General features: G+C 40.4%; 1 protein-coding gene across 3 annotated transcripts in view; it reads right to left on the bottom strand.

The window, feature by feature from the left end:
• Positions 1-21518, bottom strand: part of rnf144aa (ring finger protein 144aa) — a 76119-nt gene extending 54601 nt beyond the window's left edge. Inside the window, exons 1-2 of one of the 3 annotated variants that reach the window (XM_072561227.1) lie at positions 21272-21517; positions 5743-5873 (exon numbers count right to left, since the gene is read on the bottom strand). The gene's annotated coding sequence lies outside the window, so the exon portion shown is untranslated. Of the gene's footprint in view, positions 1-5742; positions 5874-21271 lie in introns of all 3 variants that reach the window. The other 2 variants (XM_072561236.1, XM_072561245.1) reach the window with 2 other exon arrangements.
• Positions 21519-22214: the final 696 nt, after the last annotated feature.

Genomic DNA, 22214 nt, shown 5'->3' with positions numbered 1-22214 from the left:
ACAATGTTGTACAGACGAAAAGATAAAGTTGCCATGGTCCAAGAGAACCATTGAACTGCTCTCTGATTTAAGAGAGAGAGAGAGACATAACTGTTGGTGGGTTTAACCTGACGGTCTCCCCATCTCAGGCAAAGGGGGAGGTCAAGAAGGGAAGTCCCTCATGATGACCTCAGCCATTTCAGGAACTGAACCCACACTGTTGGCATCACCCTCTGCATTGCAAACCAGCTGTCCAGCCCACCCCTTTTAAGGATGGAAATACCAATAAAAGCCGAGAATGAGGAGACTTCGCCATTGTGGTCTCAGAAAAAATAAGACTGAGATTTCACTCACAATTCCCTTTAGGGTTCCAACTCACCCTACCAGAGACCGACTGTCATTTTTGTCCAGTTCCAGGAGGGTTCTCTTCGTGAGGCCTAGCAGGTTTTCTTGTGCAATTGTCTTGCCTCACTGACTACCTACCATGCTGCACGGCATCCCTTTTGTCCCACACTAGATGGATTCTCCCACCCACCTTAGGAAGATGTGCTTGCCGTTGCTGAGATATCCCGAGACCCTGGTGTAGGTGACATTGTTAAAAGGCAGGTGTGCATCAGTCAAGCTCTGGAAGTCTGGAGCTGTCCTGTAGAGTTGGAGGGGGTACGGCAGACATGAGCGAATTGACATGCCACATTTCAGACAGGAACCGGAAGGTCCTGGTGGATAGGATGGTAAGGGGATGGAGGTCCTTTTCCCAAAGGATGGCAGAGAAGGCCACAATACCAGATACTGCCAGCCTGGTCCCAAGGTTGACACCAGCGTCCATGCAGTCTCAACTGTCCAGAGAAACACCCAGCAGTTTTGCAAGATGGTCAATGGCCTTCTCCATTTTGCCAGGTCACTCTGCCACCTCACCAGCTCTGCTACTGAACCCACCTCCTGCCATGGCTGATATTTCACCACTCTCATTATTGCTTGCTTCCCCTCACCTGGCCTCTCTGCTGCCAATTCTTCCCGCCTCTAGCCTGTCGAGTCCCAACAGGATTTCTATGAAATACCCCCTCATTCTTCTAAATTCCAGTGAATACAAGCCCAATTGATCCAGTCTTTCCTCATATGTCAGTCTGGTGTATCTTCATTGGACTCCCTCAATAGTAAGAATGTCTTTCCTCAGACTAGGAATACTCAATACTCAAGATGCACCCTCACTGAAAATGTGTTGCTGGAAAAGCACAGCAGGTCAGGCAGCATCCAAGACGTAGGAGAATTGACGTTTCGGGCATGAGCCCTTCTTCAGGAAAAGTCTTTTCCTCAAGATGCACCCTCACCAAGGCCCTGTATAACTGCAACAAGCCATCCTCACTCTGATACTCAAATCCTCTCACTATGAAGGTCAACATGCCATAAGCTTTCCTGGTGCACTTCCATGCCAACCTTCCACAACCGTTCCACCATGACACCCAGGTCTCAATGCACCTCACCTTTTCCTAAACTCAGGTGATAATCTGCCTTCCTGTTTTTGTGACCAAAGTGGATAACCTCATATTGATTCACAAATGCATTTGCCAAGTATTTGCCCACTTAGCCAGTCTGCCCAAGTCACCCTGCAGCCTCTTAGCATCCTCCTCACAGCTTACACTGTCACCCAGCTTAGTGTCAACTGCAAATTTGGAGATACTGCATTCAATTCTTTTGTCCAAATCATTAATATATATTGTGTTCAGCTGGTATCCCGCACTGAACCCTGCAGCAACCAACACATCACTACTTTCCACTCTAAAAAGTGCCCGTTTATTCTAACTCTCTGCTTCCTGTCTGGCAACCTGTTCTCTATCCATGTCAATACATTACCTTCGATGCCATGAGTTTTCATTTTTCCTACTAATCTCTTGTGTGGAACCTTACCAAAAATGTTTTGAAACTCCAGGTACACAACATCTAACGATTCATCCCTGTTCACTCTACTGGAGATATCCTCAACAAAAATTCCAGAAGATTTGTCAAGCATGATTTCTCTTTCGTGAATCCATGCTGACTAGGACTGCTTTTGTCACTGCTTTCCAAGTGCTCAGTTATTACGTTCTTAATAATTGACTCCAGCATTTTCCCCATAACTGATGTCAGGTGAACGGGTCTATAACTCCCCATTTTCTCTCTCCTTCTTTTAAAGAGTGGGGTTACATTAGGTACCTCCCAGTCCATTGGAACTCTTCAAGAGTCTACAGAATGCAAGAAAATGATCACCAATGTGTCTGCTATTTTTAGAATTACTTCCTTAAGTACACTGGGATGCAGAGCGCCAGGCCCTGGGGACTTACTGAGTTTTAATCCCATCAATTTCCCCAATACCATTTCCTTCAGTTCCTCCTTCATGCTTGACCCTCTGTCCCCTAGCATTTTCTGAAGGGAAAGAAGATTTAATAAGGTGACTTAATAGTTTTGATCTTCAGGAGGAAAGTATATAATTGTGACATTATGATATGGTCTCTTCAATGGTCTACATACCAATAACTTAAAATATTGACAGGCTCTGCAGATATTTCCAACATTTTTGCTTTCTCCCAATATTTGTTATATGTTAAGTAACATTTTGGCTCACATCTGAAGGCTGTCAGTATTAAACATGACTTCCAACATGCTAATATCATGCAAAGTTTGTGCGAAGATTTGTAGCTCGGCTGCTCGTTGTTGTGGTTCTGTTCGCCGAGCTGGGAATTTGTGTTGCAGACGTTTCGTCCCCTGTCTAGATGACATCCTCAGTGCTTGGGAACCTCCTATGATGCACTTCTGTGATCTTTCCTCCGGCATTTGTAGCAGCAGGTTCAAGCCACTACAAATGCCGGAGGAACGATCACAGAAGCGCTTCACAGGAGGCTCCCAAGCACTGAGGATGTCACCTAAACAGGGGACGAAACGTCTGAAACACAAATTCCCAGCTCGGCGAACAGAACCACAACAACTAATATCATTGTCCATCATGTTAGAATATTGAGCTCTGGTAATATAATGCAATGTTTACAGTTAATTTTGTAAAATACACATATTTTACAAGTGTTTTGTTTTAAAGCAGCATGCCACATTGCATTACTTCACTCTGCTCATCAGGCAAATTATTCTTCAAAACTATATTTTTATTTGGGAATATCCAATGGGCACAAATTTGAGCAGAGACTGACCAGCAGAGAGCAACTCTATTTTCCATTATGTAATTTTTTCTAACAAAATGTGACTCCTTACCATATTCTAATTAAAATGGAGATGTGTACTGACTTAATACACTCCCCTTGGGAAATATAATACAAGAAACAAACACTTTGCACTCACTTACCAAGAAAGGATCACAATAAGTGCAATTTGTACACAACAGTGACTGTTCTTCAAAAATCACCTATTGGCTATGAAGCATTTTCTGGTGTGCATATGGATTTGTTTTGTTAATAAATAAATAGACATGCTTTCTCTTAATATCCTTTCATTTATGTTTATCAGCATAGAACCAGAACTCCTCCATGTCTTATTATGCCTCACTTGAGGTAGCGCACTGAAAATCAAGCCTGTCACAAAAGTTAAAAGATTTATTAAAATATGCAGAATTCCACAATTTAGCTAACTTTCAGATCGAGGTGAACAGAAAGCATGGACCAGGTCGGTATACTTAACAAGTACTACTATTTATTGCAAATAAATTAGGTGGCACAGTAGTTCAATGGTTAGCATTGCTGCCTCACAGCATCAGGGACCTGGGTTCATTTCCACCCTAGGGCAATTGTCTGTGTGGAGTTTGCACATTCTCCACATGTCTGTATGGGTTTCTTCCAGGTGCTCTGGTCTCCTCCCAAAGTCATAAAGATGTGCGGGTTAGGTGGACTGACCATGCTAAATGGCCCACAGTATCCATGGATATGTAGGCTAGGTTGGTTAGCCATAGGAAATGTTACAGGGTTGGGTCAGGTGGATGGGTCTGTGTGGGATGCTGTTTGGTTGGTGTGGACCCGATGGGCTGAATGGCCTGCTTCCGGACTATAGGAATTCTATGAAATAGGTTCGACAGGTAAATAATTATGAGCTGTTGGCACAGAGTTGGACCGAAGGGTCTGTTTCCGTGCTGTACATCTTATGACGCTACAACTCTACTAGATAAAGCTCTAGCCTCTTATAAACCCCCCACCCCCACCCCCACCCCCCCTTACACACACACAGAGAAGAAGAAACAGAAGGGGTAAAATGGGTGTTATGGCTAGAGGTAAACACTGGGAAGACAATTCAGTGGTTCCTAGTCCACACAGCTTGCTGATCAGAACACAGCTCCTCTATCTTCCTTCTCCAGATGTTTTCACTTGTTTTTAGAAGACACGTTATGACTGGCTTACACATATTAAAAGTGTCTGATATATCAATTAAAATTCATAGCTTTCAGCAACTGAAGGAAAAATAAATGGATTTTTCTCAGGCATAGTTGTTTTTATTGCAGAGTATGGAGATCTGCTCTGAGTTTGTGGAGATCTGACGGTTTCTCCATCTCTTGTTCACAACCCCGATCTGCTTAGCTACCTGGGAACCAGTCAATAACTGGTCACTAGTCCACAGATGAATTAGCTACTTTTTACTGACTGATTCTCCATTTTTGGAAAACCATTTACTGCTGCTTGAACTAGTAGCTGTGTAAACAGTACATACAATGACTGGCAGATTATTTGCTTTCAGAAACTGCAGTAATCTTTCGGATTCATAGAATTCCCACCGTGCAGAAAAAGGCAATTTAGCCCATCGAGTCTGTCAGACTGTCTAAACAGCTTCCCATCCAAACCCAGACCCCAACCTAGCCTCATAACCCCACAGTTACCACAGCTAGCCTGCACATTCTTGGACACTGCTGGGTACTTTAGAACGGACAATCCACCCATCCTGCATATCTTTGGACTGTGGTAGGAAACCAGAGCACAGGGTGGAAACCCACACAGACACAGAGAGAATGTGCAAACACCACACAGCCAGTCACCCAAGGCTGGAAGTGGAGCTAAGTCCCTGGTGCTGTGAAGCAGCAGTGCATCATTGGGCTGCCTAGAAATCTTTAGTTTTTAAAAGAATTCTTGCTGTTTTCGGTCCATAATTAAAAATACAGAAAAATAGAAACAAATGGCCATTCGTGTTCAGATTAAAACAGGTTAAACCATATCTCTCTCCTCTTTCCATAAGAATCCTCAATTGTAAGTAACTTTTGCCCACTGATCAGCCAGTGGCTAATTTTTAGCAGCAGTTGCACAAAGCAATTTTGCATTGACTTGTAAGGATCAGATCTAAAATTACTGAACGCTTGAAAAGTCCACAGAAATTTATGTATAATTTCAATAACGAAGTTACAACTTTCAGGTACACGATAACCAGAAGTTAATTGCAGAGGTTTAATTGTAAGTGTACAATAGAAATGAAGTCATCAACAGTTTTATGCAAATAATAATTTGCAAGAAAACAAAACAAAAATTGTCAGCAACAAACTAAACAGGTTAGGTTTAACTTTTTTCCCTATTCTGAAAATTGAGACTAAAGATTATATAGGTAAGAGTTTTGAATTTTCAGTAGAACAGAAATGCTGTATACAACAAGAAAACTGTAAAGGGAATGCATGCAAAAGATTTAAACTTAAGAAGCCATCATACTGTCACACTCTAAACCGGCTAAGGATCTAAAGTGGATTACATTGAATGAAAGGAACTACTGTTCACAGTCAAAAGTGAAAAAAATAGCTTGCAAGAGAAGCATTACCTCTTAGTCCATTACTGAATAACTTCTTTCCAATATATGACAGAGGTGTACAGTAGGATGCTGAGATGTTGATCCATTCCACACAGCCTTTGTGCGCTGTTTAGTTAATCAAAGGGACTGTTCCATCACTGCTGCATGAGAAATATGTATGTAAGAACATATCTTGAGAAGGAAGGGCCATTCAGCCCATCAAGCCCATACTTCCACTGACCTCACATACTCTCTCCAATTACTAAGGTAACCCACTTAGTTAAATTCCTGCAAGAATATGTGAAAAACATTTCTCTGAAAATAATCCATTAAAGGGGCCATATTAATGGGCTATCAATCTTCATTCTTTAACCCATTGGCAAACCTTTGAATTAAATTGACAGTGAGTGCCAGGAATCACTGCATTTCATCAATATTACATCACCATAGTATTCTGATCATTTATCAGAACTATAATCCAAATATTTCTCCAATTTTTAAATTAATTGAACAGTATAAAAGTGTGATTGCTCTGCAAATCCATTATTCTGTATAGAAAACCCATCAAGATTGTGCAGAGTTCCTGCAAGTTAAGAATATATTTTGTTTTGCCACATTATTGCAACAAGCATTTAATTGTTTCACAAGCAATTATGGAATGAGTGTCCCTTGAACTAATCAGATATTCAAACATAGCTCAAATATGTGGATTATCATTTACAAAGAAATCAACTGTTCAGACATACATTGTAACTGCATTTCCTTATGCAAAGCAGGATTCCACTGAATTTCTACTCAATTATTTCTGCACCTTTCCTGCATGTAAACCCTAAAACTAAGCAATTATCCAGCAGTCATTTTAACAAAAGTTTATTTAGATTCATCATTCCATCTCAATTTATCAGTTACCTCTTTCCTGAGAAGTTCTCACAAATTTCGAAGTAAATTTATTCTTCTTGAATCATGCTATAAGAGATACTTTATCCTTTTGTTCTACCGTTTGCTAATGTCAACATTCAAAAACTTGTTTATGCAGTGCCTTTAATGGAATAAAAAGTCCCAAGCCATTTCATAGGAAGCAGTGTCAAACAAAGTTTTAAAATAAAAGCACTTAAGAGACATTGGGACAGATACCTTTACGTTTGGTGAAATAATTAGGCTCCCCTTAAAACCCTGATGGCTGAGGGAGAGGTCAAAAGGCAATGAGAATTCAGGAAGGAATTCCAGAGTTTAAGACTGAGCTAGCTGAAGGAATAGTCAGCAATGGTGGAGCGATGAACAAGAGGCCAGAATTGGCAGAAAAAGTAAGCATCCCAAAGTCTCAGGAGGATACAGTGACAGTGAAAGTCATGGCCATAGAAGGATAATGAAACCAAAAACAAGCTGCAGTGTTGCTGAATCAGAAGTCAATGTAGGCTAGCAAGCAGAAGGAGGATGATTGCTGAATGGGACTTGGTTTAAATCAGATTAGATTAGATTAGATTAGATTAGATTACTTACAGTGTGGAAACAGGCCCTTCGGCCCAACAAGTCCACACCGCCCCGCCGAAGCGCAACCCACCCATACCCCTATGTCTACCCCTTACCTACACTACGGACAATTTAGCATGGCCAATTCACCTGACCTGCACATCTTTGGACTGTGGGAGGAAACCGGAGCACCCGGAGGAAACCCACGCAGACACGGGGAGAATGTGCAAAGATTAATGGCAACAGCTTTATTGATGACTACAGGCTGAAGGGAATCTGCACACAGACCACTATCAAAGTCTTCATATCATCCACCGATAGATACGAAATAAATACGAAATAGATGAAGAAATTAGCAACTGATATCCCAAACATTCCTGGTTTGCATCCCCACACAGCAACTAATTATGGACGTTACGAATTTGTAAATAAATTCTTCATGATTGCTAGGTGACCCACCATTCCTGACAGAGAACTTAGAATCCCTACAGTGTGGAAACAGGCCCTTCAGCCCAGCAAGTCCACACTGACCCTCTGAAAAGTAACCCACCCGACTCATTCCCTTATTTCTCTACATTTCCCCTGACTAATGCACCTAATGCTATGGGCAATTTAGCATGTCCAGTTCAACCTGCACATCTTTGGATTGTGGGAGGAAACCGGAGCACCCGGAGGAAACCCACACAGACTTGGGGAGAACGTGCAAACTCTACACAGACAGTCACCCGAGGCTGGAATCAAATGTGAGTCCCTGGCGCTGTGAGGCTGCAGTGCTAACCACTGAGCCACTATGCCGCCCCAAACAGAGTCATGTTATCATCCATCTCTCCTCCGCACAACTATTTCTGCCATTATCCATAGGTCTCATTGTTTTACTAACACACCTATGTTGGAATAAAACCCATTCTAACTTTAAGGGGTTACGCACATTACAGCTGTATTCTTTGTGCATTTTAAAAATTTATATTGCCACTAAGATGATGAATACTAATGTTACAAGAACAACCTGTTCCTAGTTCACATAATCCAGTGTAAGATATAACTACTCATAAGTAACATGTGTACAAACTAAAAAAGGTCAAGAATCAACTCGGTTGTTTTCTACCCGCCTAGTAGTTGCAAGATATCATAACAATAAATCTCCAAATAGTCTTCAAACACATAAATAACGCTAGAAAGATCACAATGGAGCAGACCTTTGAGAGTTAGACATCCAAAGTCACATGTTCCTCTGATACAAATCATGTTCCTGATGAAGGGCTTTTGCCCGAAACGTCAATTTCGCTGCTCGTTGGATGCTGCCTGAACTGCTGTGCTCTTCCAGCACCACTAATCCAGTCATTACAGATATGTTGCATACATTTGAATATTGGATTTTAGTGCCGTACTTTCTGACAGTTGGAATGAGGAAAGTTTTCCGACCGTCTCTTGTCATCCCTCACATTTGTTTTGAGGTTTGAGAAGCTTGAACTGCACAGTATGATAGCATCAGATCAGTTGCCCATGAATATTGCACACGCCTGCATGAAGAGCTGTTGATGGTTGCGTATGAGGTGCACACTGGTAAAATGTAAGCCCCTGCAGTCAACAAATATTCTTGGTTGTTCCGGCAATATTCAAACAGCTTTATGTACAGTCAATGACATCCTATATCTGTAGAAAGCCAGCTAACCCTGCGAGACTGTGTGTTTTCTACACATTCTGACTGGTGTTGTGCCTGACAAATCTTGAATACTTCTCTGGCAGCATTCTGGAATTTTGGGCAGTGGTGACTTTGATAGCCACTGCTAATGTGGAGTTGGTAGACAGCTTCTAGGTGACCTTCTAGGAAGCTGTTGATCACTTTGATTCTCTTCCAAGGTCTGTTTTAAGAAAACGTGCGCTTGCTAACCTTTGCTGACCCCGAATGCACAATACCACAACGTTTAGAATTTTTATCCTTGGTTTCATATCCTTCCATATGTAAGAATCATTCTAATTTGATTGCAAAAAAACTCCCACATGCAGAAAATAACCCATCCCTGTGAAAGAAATATGACAAAACCCTTTTCCATTAGCAGATAATAAAGGAGCTGTAAGCACAGGGATTTACTGGCATGTATTCCAAGCTGCTTAGTTGGCCACAGTGCCTTTATGTTGTGTTCACTGGAGAATTTCAGGAAGTCTGGAAAACCCTTGGACAAACATAATTGTTAAGATGCTTGCATGCATGGCTGCACAGCAGCTGGAAATGTACCATGCAGACTTTAATTTAGGTTAAATATTGTGAGTGCACTGCCTGGCTCAACAATTTAATGGTAGTGTGCAGTGAAAAACTGGCCATGCACAACCTCAAACTCTTATGTGAAAAACTGCTGTAGACCCAACACTGAACTGGGGTGCATGGAAATGGTGCTCTGACAATCCACCTCTCCTGAAGGAGTGGTGCATCTACATGCTCCATTGCAAAATCAACAGAATAAATCTGGCTTCCCAACATACTCATTCCAAATTCCCAATGTCAATTTTAACCTACTATCCACTTCCAGCAAATTTAATTTCCACATGTTATTTCTGTGTCAGTTTTAATTGTTTTGCAGTAACTAAGGCTAATTACACAACACCAGGTTATAGATGCACCTGGTTTATTTGGTGGTTGTCTACGTGATGAACAAGCAGTGCTTTGAAAGCTAGTGTCTCCAAATAAACCACTGGTGTTGTGTGATTTTTAACTTTGTCCAACACCGGCTCCTCCAAATTAAGACTAGTTAATGCCATTAAAAAATGTGCTTGTACTGTAATGGACAGGCAGAGGTAAGTTTAATCCCTACTGACGATTGGTACAGAGACTTCACACTCTTCAATACATTTGAATAGGAAGTCAGACAGAAAGATGATCATTTCTTGAAGCATCGCAGACAGCAACTTCAGGATCTCTATGTTTAACTGATCATATTAAGTTGTTTTTCACCTTATGTATACATGTATACATGTATACATGCTAATGATCACTCTAAGCTTCTCCTTTATCCTTACAGTAACATTTAGTCTGTGACACTATATAACAAGGAAGTTTACAGATTTTGAATTGGAGCCTGATTGTCTGGAATTAATACTTTAAATGAAGTATTCAGGGTATCTTCAGATAACATTTTTTTTAGATTAGATTAGATTAGATTACTTACAGTGTGGAAACAGGCCCTTCGGCCCAACAAGTCCACACCGCCCCACCGAAGCGTAACCCACCCATACCCCTACATCTATATCTACCCCTTACCTAACACTACGGGTAATTTAGCATGGCCAATTCACCTGACCTGCACATCTTTGGAGTGTGGGAGGAAACCGGAGCACCCGGAGGAAACCAACGCAGACACGGGGAGAACGTGCAAACTCCACACAGTCAGTCGCCTGAGGCGGGAATTGAACCCGGGTCTCTGGCGCTGTGAGGCAGCAGTGCTAACCACTGTGCCACCGTGCCGCCCACGGATTTGGGTTTTCAGAGGAAGCCTCTGCACGACACAAATATTATGCATTTTTGGAGGTCAGTCAGCACCTGAGCCTCAAATATTCCCCTGCATTATAATCTGCATTTGTCAAGTGTCTGCTAGACAGGTGGCAGCACAGTGGCTATATGATAAGCACTGCTACCTTACAGCCCCAGGGAACTTGGGTGACTGTCTGTGTGGGGTTTACACATTCTGTGTCTAAGTAGGTCTCCTCCCTCAATGCAAACATGTCCAGGTTAGGTGGATTGACGATGCTAAATTGCCCATTGTGTGCAGGCAAGGTGCAGTAGCCATAGGAAATGTGGGAAATCCAAGGGATAGGGTAGGGGGTGTGGTGGGACTGGCTGGGAGTCTTTTCAGAGGGTTGGGATGGACTTGATGGGTCTGCTTTCACACTGTAGGGAGTCTATGATTCTAACAATTGCTTTTTTTTTGAAGTTATGTAAAACAAGATAATCCAGGACAGACCTGTCAGTCCATCCACAGTAATGCAGACATTAAAAAATATGGCAATTTTTCTATTTTTTTCTTACAGGGTAGAGAGAACCTTGTCTTTAATACTGTAGCTATTTAGACATCCAGGATCAATGTGGTGAGCAATTCAGATTTCTTTAAATGAGTTTTTAAAACTGCTGCTTTCAGGATAAATTTAAGGTAACTGCAGTATCTTTAGCATCAGGAACATTTAGGATTGTGTCAAATTTGGCCTACTGCTGAATTCACTCTCTCAGAAACCAACGCCATTTGCAAATGTAACTGATTTAAATTTTTCAGGCTCTCTGTTACATACATGATAGCTCCAGCAATTTTGTATAAAGACACCATTAATAGAGTAGCTGTAATAGGGGAAATTGCATAATTCCACTTCTGAACTTGCAAAATGTGCGAATCTTAAAGTCGTTATTGAAATACAGAACTTGCCAGTAGGCTTCAGCTCAAGCCTGTGCCTGGGTTGATTTTTCTCCCCTTTCAAATTCTGAAGTGCTGCAGCATTGGCTAAAATCTTGCATACAGTTTTCAGTCACAGCAATTTTCCTAATTAGAGACTTTACAGAAATTCATAACTGCACTAAAACCTAAATACACTTGTGCATCCTCACAATCTCCTATTTTACCCACTATTCCAGTGAAAATTACCTGCAAACGACCAAGAAGGAATTTCTACAACATATTTTACAGTAACTGTTCTTCCTACATTCCCTCTCCCATTAGCCATCAATGGGTTTTCTTGAATGGCTCATTTGAGATCAGACAGCTGAACTATAACAATTTCCCTCTGTGTCAGTGACCCTGAAGTACTGCATTTCAATACGCTCAAGAAGACATGAGACTGTCATTTGGCCTACTAACCTTTCTGCTTCAACAAGCAACATACACAACATACAATTTTCTAGACTTCATCTAATTTACTTGACTTGCAGCAAGTGTGAGAAGAGCGGATAATGACAGGCAAAATGGAGCCTTGAAAAGCTCTTTTTAAATTAAAATAAAAGAACCCCTTAGGATAAGTCAATGCAAATTTGCAATCTGTATCATTTAATTCAGACCAGTTTCACTCCCCAGGTAAAGCAATTCTCTTTATCAAGAAAGATTCATAGTTTTAGAAGGCATTTGACTGACATTGAATCGGCATCTCCAAATCATGAATAAAACGTACTTTTTGAACAACATTGCACTTGAAGGGGCACAAACGGGAAACTAAACGTTACTGCAACATGGCAAATGAGATATGATAAAGTATTAAGGTAATCAATTTTCTTACTATTTATGCCTGATGCTGGAGTATAGTACATGAATAGTAGGAGCTACTTGATCCATTACTTTAATGCAAATGCCTAAAAAGAGGTCCTTCCGGTCTGTTTGAGTGTGGGGTCAGAGTGAAACCCAATATACAAGATATTTCCTGCAACAATTTACAACTTCTTTGGACCCAACTTTTGTGAGTTATAGCCTCACTTTTCCCTTCACCATCATAATGTTGCTCAGTTGATTTCTCCAGCTCTCCATCTCATGACAGACATTCCTTTTTTGCTGTTTTCCCATCTCTATGCTCCACAGAAAGTGAAAATCATCTAGTTATGATTTTTAAAAAAATCCTTTCCACAGGTTGTGAACATCAACAATAAAGCCAGCATTAAATGTTGATCCCTAACTGCCCTTGAGAAGGTGGAAGCGAGACACATCTTGAACTTTTGGAGTTTATCTGGTCTACATTCACCTATTATGCCATTTGGAAGAGAGTTTCAGGACATTTTCCCCGCTAACATTGAAGGAATGACAATATAGTTCTTCTGATGATATGAATGACCCGTGTGTTTATTACATGTATCCTTCAACATGGTATAGGTCATGGATTTGGAAGGTGCTGTCAAATGAAACTTTTACAAGATGCTCTAAAGCAACTCACCAAAGGCGGATCTATGACAGTAGAAGGTAGTGGATTGGTACAGGGGGAGTTGACCAATTAAGTGGCAGCTTCTTCCTAGACTATGTTGAGCTTCTAGATTCACTCATCCAGGGAAATGAAATACATTTCATCACACTATTGAATTGTGTTTTGTTGATGATGGACAGGCTTTTGAGGGTCAGGAGGGAAAGTATCCCTACAGAGTTCCCAGCCTTTGACAAGATTTTATGGTCAAGGTATTTAAAAAGCTGGCCCAATTCAGTTCCTGCTCAATTATGTCCTAGGGATGTTGTTGGGGGGGGGGGGTGGCAGGGGTAATTCAAAGGCAGTTCAATTCTCTCCAGTTGGAAATGATCACTGCCTGGCATTTGTGTTGGACAAATGCTACTTGCCTGATGTTGTCCAGATCTTGTTGCAGATAGGCACAGTTTGCTTCAGTTTGCATCAGGTGTGATTGGTACTGAACACTGCAATCATCAGGGAACATCCTCACTTTGATCTAATGATAGAGATAAGGTAATTGATGAAGCAGCTAAAGATATATATCTGAATCTTGGACACTACCCTGAATATCTCTGCAGGAGTTCCTAAGACTAACCTGACTGGCCCCCAACTATTACTACCATCCACAGTCTTCAGTATGACCACAACCAATGAAGAGATTCCCCACTAATTCTCATTGACTTAAAGTCTGTCAAGATCTTGATGTCAAGGGGAGTCACTCTAACTTCATCTTTGGAACTCAGATTTTGTATCCATGTTTCAACCAAGGCTGTAATAAGGTAATTGACTTGTTACATTGACTCTCTAAACTATCACCACAGATAATGTTTGACCTGCTGCTGTTTCCAGAATTTTCCATGTTAATTACACAATTTGTTTTTAAGTAATGAGCGCTGACACATTTAAAATTGAAACAAATGCTTTTAGCATTACATTCGAAACTTCAGTCCTCAAGCATTAAGTTAGCGCATTCTCTTTCCTGTCATTCTTTTCACACTTTTCCAAAAACTGTTGCTTTACTTTCCACAATCCAGCATGGTATTTAACACAGACTGATCATATTAATAGATTATCTTGAATAGGTGTTCTCCATCATGGCCTGTAAGGACCTGAGAGAAAGTTTCAAGAGGAGTGCTAAAAAAAACACAAAGAAATGCAGTTTTAATTGTTGTCTCAATCTGCCATCTTCCAGATCAATAATCTTTGTATAACTTGATCTTGATGTTGCCACTCAGTTATATCACCTGTCCAACCAGTGCAGTTTTACAGGGGGGCTCAGGTCAGAGGCTGTCATTGTGTCTCAGGCAATGCCAGATGAGGTGAAGGGTGCACAAAGAGGTACACAAAGACTTGTTCAACATTCAGATTATCAACAGCAACTTCAAACAATACTGGATTTCCACAATTCAACATGTTTTGGCCAAAGACAAATATAGGTCTTGTCAGAATTATCACACAGCACCAGCAACATGTTTCACATTAATAAGTAAATCAAAATAATACATATTTGATGTGCATACCAAACTTTATGTAGAAAAAACATTACATAAACTTCTGTTGTACTATAGCAAATTAGTGGAACTTTTCAACACAAAAAAGGGCCCTTAGAAAGAAAATGTTTGAAACACCTGATTTGGAACCGTTGAATTCAGGCTGTTAATACTTCAATCTATGCACATGAAATTTTTTTATTTCTACCATGTTGAATGGTTCTAAGAAAGGGCTACTCTACCCAAAACGTTACCTTTGATTTCTCTCCACAGGTGCTGCCAGACCTGCTGAGCTCTTCCAGCAATTCTGTTTTTGTTTCTGATTTAAAGCATCTGCAGTTTTTCGGTTTTTACTTGAAATGGCTTTATTTTTGGTTCTGATCCGATTCAGCATCTCCTTTAAATTAATGACAATTTCATCCCAATCTAAATCCTTGTACTTTATTGTATTCCTGGTAGCAATCCTGACACAGAATTAATGTTCTGAAAAAAAAACTAGGGTAACTGATTCAAGATTCTCAGACTACATACAAAAGACTGGGTATATTGTCACAAAATCTCTTAACTAGTTCACTGTGGTGCAATTACCTTGGGATTGCACAAAACAGGAAGGTCAAGAAGTAAAATCAAGGTAAACAACAAAAAAGAAGCAAGGAAGGAGTAGCAGGGAGTTTTTTTAATGATACAAAAATGCTCAGAAAACAGCAAAGTGATATTTAAAAGCAGTTGTTAAGGATAGCATGAAAGAGGTCAGAAATATGTGCCGTATAAACAATAAGTTGTAACAAAATATAAATTTCTCCTTCCATGCAAACAGAATAAATTTTAGTGTCCACACTTTGTGTGTATTTGTATTCATACAGTAAAATGGAGAGAGAAAGGTAATCATAATAGGGTAGTGGTTAATAATCAGATGATAATCAGCACAAGTATTGGGTTACACCATAATAATACTTCTGTCTGTCAAAGGCTACACCTGTTATGTCTGTAATTATGCACTGAAATGTCCCTAAAATGCAGATTAATGTGAAACCAGAGAGTAATTCTAAATGCCTACCTCAAATTTCAAGCCATTCCATTCCTCTCAAGCAGAATGAACCAATACGATATATCACATTATTTTACTGCAGTATTTACATCTAGCTTGTTCAGGGAAGGACTCATTGAAATATTTATTCTTGGGTATTCAAAACAAAACCAATTTTGTGCAAGCACTCTATTACACTGCATGCTATCGAATTTACTGAAAGTTGGGGATAGGTGGGGTGTGGGGGTTGCAATAAGTTAGGTGCGGGAGAAAATGTAGGTCCAGGATATCACTGGTGATCAGGGTATGTGACTGAGTAAGGCTTAAGGTGTGCAAGCATATCAGTTAAAGATCTAGCATATTTGACATCTTGTGCCAAGGAGTATGATAATAAAGCATGTGGCTTCAATGAAATGGTGTACCATTTATGTGACTCCTTTCAAGAAGTGTATTTGTAATTTACTTTTAGCTTTGTCTGTATAAAACTTATTATAGCTTCTCAATCTTCACATACACTTTTAGTATTGTACACACATTACTATGGACATAAAGTTCAACTAGAATAAATTATCTTATGTTCATCATATTTCAGTGTCTGTAGGTATAGACTTTAAATATCAAACAGCTAGGGTCTTAGCATGAAAATCCAAAACTTGACAGTCTAACTCACTTAATTCTGGTGCTAGTGGAAGAGTTACTTCAAATGTTCCAGACTAAAAGTTCCCAATATCTCTTTGCAATAGAAAGACATAGAGATAGGAAGTAAAGCAGTGTGGAATGAAAATCAGCAAGAAAATTTGATAAACAATGAACAAAAGGAGAGCAAAGACAAGAGACTGGAAGAGAAATGAAATGACCCATTTCCATGTTTAACATTAGCTCAAACATTAAATACTATCTTCAATATATTCTGTTAGACAGGCTTAGTACCTAGCACCTCCTTTCAATGCAAGTTGTGTACACTAGCTCTGACCTCAATAAAGCCTTTAAGTTTAAAGTTCAGACAAGTTGCTATTGTGTCAGTGAGAAAATTTGCAGGGTTACTTGTATTTGTTTAAAATTACTGTACAAGGATAATGTTTAAACCCTGCAATTTCCAATAATTAACTCAATTGCAAGCTTACATGAAGGCTATCATATCAAGCAGCGACTTGTGAGTACCGAGAACTCTGTTTTGGATTTTGTCAAAATAACCAGTTACCTTGGTCAGTCCCCTTAGTACAGCTCCAATAACACACCATAACATTTATTATTCCCTAATTAGGTATTTTACAGAAATTCTAACAGTGCCAAAGCACAAACTTTTAATGTTTGACAAGCAACACATTTTTGATTCATGGAGTGGAATTTTCCCTGTGCATAATGCCTGAAGAAAACTTTCCAATGGACACCACGGTTGCTGTTGTACCAAGTTATTCTTAATGTCTGCTATTTCTAATTGGCATTTCAGCAAAAAAGGGAAATAATAATTCACTGCACTTCCGACTATAACTCTATGATTATGATCATCAAAAGAGAGATAGAAGAAGCAAAGAAAAACAAGTGCTGAAGAAAATCTCACAGAAGTGCCTTTCAGAATTTTGTTTGGATTGCAGTATCCACAGAGACCCTGCTTCAGCTTTCCGTAGGCCAGGCTGTTGGCAATTCAAGAGATAGAAGTACATTTACAGTGCTACCACTGGTGCCATCTCCGAAGCACACATTTTGTTCATAAAATGCATTTCGCATTATAAATTACTTGCCTCTGTAAATCTTATGCCAGTAAAGATCCATCTTTTCCTGGGGCTCAGAATGTGCTGCTAGTAGTCTGATCTTAATCTGTGACATGTCTGAGCCATGACGTAAAATTGTATTATAATGCATGTATGAGACACTCGGCAGTCTCGCCACCTGTTCACACACAGGCTTGAATTTTATTTAAAACAGTAGAACATGACACTAATCAATCTCCTGTGGTATCACTCACAGCAAGTTGGAAAACATACTGTTTAATAATAATGTGAGATGTTCTTAAAAAAATGACAGAAAAAATTATGAGGTTAATAAAATGACTTTTGTTTATATATTGCCTTTCATTGCCTCAAAATATTACAATGAAATACTTGGAAGGGTAGTCATGATTGTAATATATGATATGCAAATTTTCCCTATCAGCAACATATCTATAAATAGTAATGAGTTAATGGTCAGACAATCTGTTTTGTGATTTTGCTTGAAGGATAACTAATGGTAAGGATATTCTCCTGTTCTTCAATCACAGGATGTTGTGTATCCAGATGGGGTGTTCGTTTAACATCTGATATTAGAGCAAATGTTACAAAGGTGAACGCTGTACTTTCAATTTTTAAATATTATTGACAGAAGAAGAACACTGGGAATGGGAATAGATTGCTCAAGCCCTTGAATCTTCTCAGTTAGATCATCACTGAAATGTTGGTCAATGCTATCTACCTAAATTAACTTAATATCACTCATTTAAGAAAATACCATCCCATTGTTGTGTACTGTCATACGTTCTTGCAGCCATTGGGAAGGCATAGGCTTTTGATATATTGTAGTTTATTTATTTCTGGGATTTGGACATCACTGGCAAGAGAGCTTTTATTGTTCATCTGTAATTGCTCTCAGGTAGGTGGTGGTGGGCTAACTTCATTTGCTGCTGTAGTCTAGGCAGTGAAGTTAATCCTACAGTGTAGTTAAGCAACAAGTTCCTGAATTTTGATTCAGCCACAATAAAGGAATATTTCAGAGTAAGAATGGTGTGTGACTTGGAGAGGAACATGGAGATGTCTTCTGTCCTTGTCCTTTTACTTGGATATGGACTTGAAATGCCACAGAACAAGATTTAGAAATTGTAATTCGGCCAGATAGCTATTTTCCTGCTACACAAACACAAAGGGCCAAATGTTTTTTTCTGTTGCAGAGATTTTTAGTATTTCATGCGGTTGGGGTCAAGGGTTTAGATCTGGTGTTGAAGGAGCTACTATAGTGTGTCTTGTAGATGGTACACACAGATCATAGTTGTGCATGTGAAGGAGGGAATGAATGCTTAAGGTGCATGATGGGATGCTGTTTTGTACTAGATGGTCTTTAACCTCTAATGTTTTTGGAACAGTACCATCTAGGTACATAGGATGCATTCAGTAGCATCCCTGACTTCTAACCCTAAAGATGTCGAGAAGACTTTGGGGAGTCAAGAGATGAGTCATGCTTCAGAACATTGAAACTCTGAAATGCTCTAGTAGCCACAATATTTAAGTCATTGCTCCTGTTAAGACAGAGTGGCACCTGGGATGTTAATGGCAGGGGCTAAAGGTAAAAGCACCATAGACCATAAGGTTGTTCTCACATTAGATAAATGATTGGTGGTGATTTAATCTGAAGGTCACTTCACTTCAGGCCAGTATGGAGGTGGAGATCAAAAATCCTTCACTCTAATTTCAGTCAATGTGGGAATTGAACATGTGCTGTTGGTATTACTCTGCAATGCAAACAGGCTAACTGAGCTAAACATGCCCCCAAATATCAGGTGGAGGTGCATGGATTTTCCCTGCTTTTTGATGATCATTTTCATTGGCTTCCAATAAGTAGAATTTTGTTTAAGATGGAATTTTGCAAAGATTAATTTGAAGAGCAACAGCAACTAACATAAACAGTACAGCATCATACTTAATTGATCCATTTGATTGCCACTCTCCTGAGTCACCACTTATGAAAGAAAAAAAACTATTTACAATCCAGATTAGATTCTTGATGTATTAGGATTTTCATAAACATTTACACTCTAAAAGGTGTTTTGATGAAACCACCATATGTAAACCACCTAAGAGCACTGAGATCAACTCGGTCTAACTCAACTCTGTCATGCCGAACCAAGCTCATAGAAGCTGTCATTTACACTTTCCTAGCAGCACAATTCTGAGCCTCAGTATCACAGTGAATATTGGGACAATCACTGGATATACTCCCATGAGCACATTATCAGAGACGCAGAGACTGTCCCCAAGATTTAGAACATCACTGTTATGAATGATGCAAGACATGTTTATTAGTTAATGCACAGTGGTGCTTTGAGCTTTCAAAGCAGTCAGACCATGTGTCTGTATATGGAGCGCACAAGCCTTCTCTGGCAAAATTGAGAGTGTGTTACTTAATGTAGTTATACTAGCAAGCACTAACAAGACAATGTTAATATTTACAAGATTGGAAATCATCAGGTCTCTCACTGTAAAAAATTAAACCTTTTTGAAACCTTCACACTCTGATTATCTATTGACATTGTGTTAAATATAAAATTCTCTTCATCTTCTAAATTCTCCCATAATCACATCCAACCTTATACTTGCCTCATGAAGTATGACATCTCTTCCCATTCTGTCTTCTTACTCCAGACTCTTTATCAATCACATCAGTGGCAAGACTGACAGCAACCTTAGTCACAAACTCCTCAATTGAATTCCCTTTCTTTAAAAATCTTATAGAATCATACAGCATGGAAACAGACTCTTTGCGCCAACCAAGCACTCACTCTAACCTTTCTCCTCCATGAGTCCTTGTCTACATCCATTTAAAAATACATGATTTCACTTTAGACTTCCTGCCCTGACTTGCACCTTCAGAATAAAATAGAAGATACTCGAAGACAGTACCATCCCTTGTGAATATTTAGGGGAGAATTTTATTTTTTTAAAGTGAGGTTTGCTTTTCAACAGTGGGAATACATTTTAAAATTCAAACTCATGCTAAAGATTTAACTGTAGTCTATCCAATGTTCAAAACTAATTACTTCTCGAAGAGGATTTTACATAACTATATATCTAAATGTACACTCATTTCATGAAAATACATTTGTTCATGTCAAAACATAACCCATAGATACTGACAACTCCATGTATGGACCATGATGCACAAGCCATGTAGGAACCTCTCTAAACAAGAAGCAAGTGGCGTTAAAGTCTGGTTATTTTCCATGAATTGATCACTTGTATAAAACGAAACATGTGACAAAATCAGGATGATATCAAAAATAGCAGTTATTTTCTGTAATGTTTAGAAAGACAGGGATGAAATCTACCGCAAATGCCCAATTTTAGCAAGGATTTAGCAGCTGGCATCCTGGATCTGCAAATTAAAGCTAAAAATGGAATCAATTCTACAACGTCTATGCATTTCCGTAAATAAGCACTCGGTGCTCTGACGAAATGGAAGTCTTTGGCTTAAGATAAATGTACGAAGTAGCAATCTGGTTACCACTGATGCACCGCTACCTCTTATGATTTGGCAAACATTACAAGGGGAACACGGTTAAGTGCCAACGTCGGGCGACAAATAAGGACCCAGAGAGAAAATAAAAAACACGGCAAGCAATTCCTTTGTGCCGAATTCGCCTACGTCCGTCCGACTGTCATCTTAACTAAGAACATGTACTGTATTGGTACTAATGTGATACATATGCGATTTTGACTGGCGAGACGCGATCCCGGTGCAGGGAGACAAAGCAATGGGTGCAGAACCTCCTTCGTTGTCCGACTGGTTTCAAAATAAAAGCTTACCACATTCCTGACCATTTCGGAGTTAAAGTTGGCAAATGCATAAACCGTAACGAGAGCGGATCCGGAGTCGTGGATCATTTCAGATTCCACTCCGCGCACAAACATAAACACACTAGACCCACCTTTGTCTCTTTAGTTGGGGGTTCAGTTGCAAAACCTGTCGAAACAGAAGCTGTTCAATAAAGCCCTGTTCTTTCTCCGCTCATGGAGACTCTGCTCAAATTCGAGTGTTGTGTATCTTTGTGCATGAGACTGTGTTTGCTTCGCTCCTCTATTGTCTACATAGGTTGCACCGGCTGCACCCGGCAGTAGAAACGCGACACAGATTGCACTCCATGGGCGGCTAGCTGCGTCACTGCCAGCATCGCCAGCCAGCCCACCTCCTGGGCTGCGCTGGCTGCACCAGCGGCCAATGAAACCCCAGCCACCATCGAACCGGGAGAACGTGTCTGTGTGTAGGGTGGGGGAGAAGCAATGTGTACAGTGACAGTGGAAGACCGGGTGAACCGGTCAGCGGGACAATAACAATGGAACGACGGGTGAACCGTTGCTAAGTGGGGGTACAGTGGTAATGGAACGCCGGGTGAACCGTTGCCAACTGGGGGTACAGTGGTAATGGAACGCCAGGTGAACCGTTGCCAAGTGGGGGTACAGTGGTAATGGAACGCCAGGTGAACCGTTGCCAAGTGGGGGTATAGTGGTAATGGAACGCCAGGTGAACCGTTGCTAAGTGGGGGTACAGTGGTAATGGAACGCCGGGTGAACCGTTGCTAAGTGGGGGTACAGTGGTAATGGAACGCCGGGTGAACCGTTGCTAAGTGGGGGTACAGTGGTAATGGAACGCCAGGTGAACCGTTGCCAAGTGGGGGTATAGTGGTAATGGAACGCCAGGTGAACCGTTGCCAAGTGGGGGTACAGTGGTAATGGAACGCCGGGTGAACCGTTGCTAAGTGGGGGTACAGTGGTAATGGAACGCCAGGTGAACCGTTGCTCAGTAGCGGCTGGAACGCGGCCGGTATATTGAACCCCTTGTTGCCGTTTGCCTCTTGTATTGAAGTGATAGCG

Source organism: Chiloscyllium punctatum, chromosome 3 (genome assembly GCF_047496795.1).
Source record: "Chiloscyllium punctatum isolate Juve2018m chromosome 3, sChiPun1.3, whole genome shotgun sequence".
Lineage (NCBI taxonomy): Eukaryota > Metazoa > Chordata > Chondrichthyes > Orectolobiformes > Hemiscylliidae > Chiloscyllium > Chiloscyllium punctatum.
This window is presented reverse-complemented; position numbering and strand designations above follow the sequence as displayed.